The sequence below is a fragment of the Gossypium raimondii genome, chromosome 11 (assembly GCF_025698545.1).
Source record: "Gossypium raimondii isolate GPD5lz chromosome 11, ASM2569854v1, whole genome shotgun sequence".
Lineage (NCBI taxonomy): Eukaryota > Viridiplantae > Streptophyta > Magnoliopsida > Malvales > Malvaceae > Gossypium > Gossypium raimondii.
Window position 1 is genome coordinate 59,050,735 of NC_068575.1, and position 6,000 is coordinate 59,056,734.

Sequence of the window (6,000 nt, forward strand, 5' to 3'; positions counted from 1 at the left end):
ATTTATGTTTGTAATATTTTTATAACTAAATTTAAATAAAAATATATTTTATTAAATTGTAATCAAATGTAAGAATTGAATAGTAAGGACAATAATCATGTGATTAAGGGATTTAATTTTAATTAATTAAAATAATTAGGACTATTTTTCACAGAACTTCCCTCACTCATTTCCGATGTGCTTTGGATTCTAACACGATATATTTGTTTATATATATTATTGTGAAATCTAAATACATATTTATTAATGATTTATACTTAATTCAAAGGTTGTTAATTTACTCTCTTTTTTGTTTCTAATTGCTAGGCTAATTTAATGTAATATCTACACTATTCATTTTAAAGTAAAAATATTATACCTTAAAATTCAAACCACAATCATATACTAAGTTTGATTAAAAGGAAATTAAAACCAAAGCTAAAGTTGTTAAAAGCTGAATTACACACAAACAACAGTACTTTCATATATTTTCAAATATTAACTTTCTTAAATCATATATATTATGGCATCCTTGAAATATAGAAATAAGTAGGAGATTGTGCTCATTTCACATTCACAGTTAATTCTTGTTTTCCATTCCAAGAAATTAAATATTTGAACAAGGCAGTACCTCCAAATTTGTTGTTCAACATGTAATTTAATAGCAGTTTTGTTTCCCGTAAAGTTGCCATCCCAATAGTAGTCACTTTGTTAGTTGAAAAGCATTGGTATACATTGTAATACCCGATTTCCAGTGATGTCGGAAATAGTGGTTCAAGGTCACTAAATACGACGAGTAAGTTCGTAAATATTATTATTTAATATTTACAACTCAAATGTGATTTTTTTTTTAAAAAATGCATTCCCGGGACTCCGTCCCGGTGAATCGGATTCGTAAATATTTACGAAGCTAGTTGTGTAGTTAATTAAGTTTTGATTAGGTGAGTTTGACTTAATTAAGGTTAATTAGATAAAAGAACTTAATTAAATTGATTGTGAAAGTTTAATTATGAAATAGAAAAAAATCAAGGGACTAAATTAATAAATAAACTAAAAATGTGACACTTGTGTGGTAATAATAAAATACATGTGTAATAAAAATATATACATACAATTGTAATAATATGTATAATTTACTTATTATTTAAGTATAAGATATTTTAGATTAAAATATTATATTATTATTATTATTATTATTATTATTATTATAATAAAACAAATAGAAAAGAATGAAAGAAACAGAGAAGCAAAACGAAAACAGGGGAGAAAGGAAAGAAAAAGAAAAGGGGAAGGAAAGAAAGAAAACTTGGGATTTCAAGGTTCAAGGTTTGATTGGTAAGTCAATTTAGTTCCTATTCTTGTAATTTTTGAGTTTTTGGAATCCTAGAATAAAATACTACTTTATTTAAGTTGAAATTTTGAAAGTTAGTAAATTTTTTGATGTTGTTCATGTTGAATTAATTGATGAATTAGGGGTTAAATTGATTGAATTTCAAGTTACAAGTTAGTAAAGGGTTGATTTGTAAAATAAATCATAAGTTTTGAATACTAGGGACTAAATTGAGAGAATTTCAAAATTAGGGATTTATGGTGAAATTAGAGAATTAAATTAGTTTAAAGTGGGAATGAAATGAAAATATGAAATTAGTTTTGAGAATAAAAGTTAGTCTCAATTCAGGGACTAAATTAGAATTTAAGCAAATATTGAGTAAAAATTGAAATATTTAATGTAACACCCCTTACCCGTATCCGTCGCCGGAATAGGATACGAGGTATTACCAGATTTTACTGATTTTTTTTAAAACTCAATATAACCCCTTTATAAATATCTAATCCTCCCTGCAAATTTTAAACCGAGACCAAGCCAACACAACCAATCCATTTCAACATATTTTCAAGATAGATTTATTGTATTCATAAGATAATCTCATCACATGCCAAAACCAAAATTTGTTAGCCATACTAATGGCTAACCATACATTCATTCCACAATAACATCTACTTTACTAGCTTATACATGCCATTGATTTCCAAAATAAGTTTCTTTATGTACCGAGATCTTGACGTTGATAGTGTGATGCTTCTCCGACCAAATCCGACCTCCGAGCTCTTAACACTACAAAACAGGGGAAAAGGAAACAGGGTAAGCACTTTGTGCTTAGTAAGCTCATGTAACAAGAATTATACTTACCTAATATTTTTAATACAATGCAATAAACATTCATACATCCATTCAACACATTATTCCTCTATCATGCACAAACTCAACATTCAAGTTAGTTCAATAATTTCCATGTATCAATAATATATATATCATGATTGATGAGCTCATCAATTCTATGATTTCTATTTCCTTGTTATTTTTTTTTCCATATTTATCCCGTTGAATTTCTCAAAATTTCGATGGATTTTCAGAGGTACACCTAAGTGTACAAATCCGGGTCTGTCAATTCATATTCATGTGCGCACATTTCCATTTCAGAGAGCACACTTCCGCGAACCTCATCCTTACAGCGGGATTACCACCGAGCTAAATCCTCAGAATATAAACTCATAGAGTATTGTCGGGATTACCAATCCAGGCTAAATCCCCTGCAACGACAATTACTCTAATGAGCTTGGATCTGAATTACCAGTCCAGGCTAAATTCAGACCCTATTCGGATTAACCGTCCGGGCTAAATCCATTTTCCACATATTCTTCGGGAGGGCTATATCAGGATAGGATCACACATCCAGGCTAGATCATTTTTACCGTCAATTCCTTTTTCAGAGATCCATCGAATTTTTCCTTTCATTCAACCGGGATTTATTTCCTCTTTTCATCAAGAATATCAATACTTCATCAACTATCATACAATAAACATCCAACTCATTTTCACATCAATAACAAACATTTCAAGCATTTAAGAATATAATTCAAGTTACACGAACTTACCTTGACACTTGTTCGTAACCAAAAATCTACTAATCCCAAACTTTTTCTTTCCCTCGATATTGCTTCGTATTTGAATTTTTCGGATCTAAATAAATAAATTTGATCATTAATCTAATACATTTCATGTTCATATGTAACATTCTCTAAAATTCCATTATTATTTATAGTGCATTCAAAGCTGTCTCACTGAGTCACAGTCACTAAATTATTTATATCTTAAGCTACAGAACTCCAAAGTAAGATCCGTTAATTTTCCCTGAAACTAAACTCACATATCTTCTTACCATAAAAGTTTCAGAATTTTTGGTGTAGCCAATAAGTACAGTTTATTCTTTAAAATTTCCCCTTTTTCATTGTTTGACAGTTCTGATCCCTCTTCACTAAAAATTAATTATCTCACTGTACAGAATTCGGATGATGTTTCCGTTTGTTTCTTCTAAAAATAGACTCATTAAGGATTCTAACTATAAAAATTATAACTCATAATCATTTTTTTAAAATTTTTAATGATTTTCCAAAGTCAGAACAGGAGAACCCGAATTCATTCTGACTTTGTCTCACAAAATCTATTATATCTCATGATTTATAATTCCATTGATTAAACCATTTCTTCTATGAGAAACTAGGCTCAATAAGATTTAATTTCATATTTTATTCATCCTCTAATTCGATCTCTACAATTTTTGGTGAATTTTCAAAGTTAGAGTACTGCTGCTGTCCAAAACTGTTTTAGTGTATGATGTTAATTACCATTTTTCCCTAAACTTTCAATAAATGATAATTTCATCCTTGCTCAATTAACCTCTCAATTGAGCTGATTTTTCTCAATTAACACTTTATCCCATCACTTTAGACTACTTTATAACCTTTGTAAATCAGAATTTCAGCACTAGACTTTGATTCCAAACATTTTCACAATTAGGTCCTACAAATCAATTTCTATTGAAATTACCTAATAAAATCATCTCACAAACAAATTAAAGCTTCAATTTCATCCTATTTCATCATAAAATTCCAGCACATATTCATAGCAACTTTCAAATTCATTCACAAAATAAAAAAACTAATGAATTTAGTAATAGGACCTAGTTGTAAAAGTCTTAGAAACACAAAAATTACAAGAAAAAGGCAAGAATTAACTCACTTGGGGAAAAAATTATGAAAAACCAGCTTGAAGAAACCCTTAGGACGTTTTTGGCTGATGGGAATGCAGAAAAATAAAGAGGAATCTAGATAATGCCACTTTAGTCCTAACTTTTAAAACAAATTTTGCAATATTCTAATTTTACCCTTAATTCTTCAATTCTCCTGATTTTTCTCAGCGTATGCCGCCCAAAATATCTCCTTTTGGTGTTATCTTCAATTTATGTCCCTATTCATTTAACAATTGAGCTATTTAATCCTTCTAGTAACTTTTACACCTTTTTCAATTTAGTCCTTTTCACTTAATTGACTACCCAAATATTAAAATTTTCTAACGAAATTTTAATATCATATTATTAACACTTCATAAATATTTATAAAAATATTTTTGACTCGGTTTTATGAGATCGAAGTCTCGATACCTTATTTTTATGCAATTTCTTCTATAATTTCTTTTTCTAACTAACCACTAAATCGGTAAATTTTTTCTATCGATATTTTTATACGATTCTCCTATCATACCAATATTCATGCAAAATATTAAAATAAATTTATCTTTAAATCGGATTTGTGGTTACGAAACCACTATTCCGATAACTTTGAATTTGGGCCATTACATTTAATGTGAGATTAAATGATGTTGTATTGATGATTTTTAATTGTTTAAATTCCGCAGCTAGCGTTGTACCGAAATTCTTGACTAAAAAGGGGAAAAATATAGTTGATGAGGAATAGCTCAGAATTCCTGATTTGTGTATTTCTATAATCCGAATCTAATTATTAATTGTTGCATTTTGATTAAATGTTATAGTAAGTGATTGAGGTGAGAATTATTGTGTTTTACAATTGAAATGGATTGTCTTGATATATGATGAAATTATATTGGTTGAATTGAATTGGAATATATATTATAAATATATATGTGTAAATGTGAAATTGTGCAAATATGATAATTGAATTATTTTTTATATGTATAAAATTCAGTTTTAATGCCCAAGTAGACGGAATTTAGAACTACTAGGATATTAGTGGCATGCCATTAAGAAACTTTAGCGCGCTTTCTGATTATTAGCATGTCATTGCTCTCTGATTATTAGTACGCCAATGCTCTCTGATTATTAGCACGTTGGTGCTCTCTGATTATTAGCACGATGGTGCTCTCCGTTTAGTACATCTGTGCTATCTGTTTAGCACTTTAGTGCTCTTTGTTCATTAGTGCATAACAATGCACTTCTGTATTTGTTCTATATATCCGGTGTGTTCTATAAAATCTACTTTGGGCTAAGAATATGAGATAGTAGACTGAAAATAGAATGTGAAACATGTTGTAAATAGATGGAATACACGAGTTATATATTCATAAATTGATTGTGGAATGGATAGTGTCATTGTTTAAATGATACCTAAATAAATTATGGAAACGTATTATATAAAGCAAGTGATGAAAATTGAGTGATGAAAATTGAGTATTGTGTGATTTTAAATGTTTAATTGTGCTTAACATTTTATTATATATTTTATTGTTTTATTTTTTTTAAAATTCGGATTATAGAAATACCACTGAGTTTTTACTCAGCGTACGATTTTGTTTTCCGTGCGCAGGTTAAGTACTTAAATTTGATCGTTGATTCAGCATCCAACAACAATCCCGAACTCAAATATAGTGATGTTTATTTCTTTGTGTCGGCATGTACTTAGAGTGTCTAAATAATAGTTATTTTATGGTTTGATTGTAAATGAAATTATAAGATTAATTTTGGAGAGTTTATAATTTAGATTAAAATGATGCTTTGATGACTTGTTTCAATGATATAAAATGTTTGAGATTTTTGTCTGCTTGATCTGTAAATTCCGGTAATGTTCCGTAACCCGGTACAGACGAGGGATACGAATTGGGGGTATTACATAGATCGTTTAGCAGATGTTTTTTAAAGAGATAAA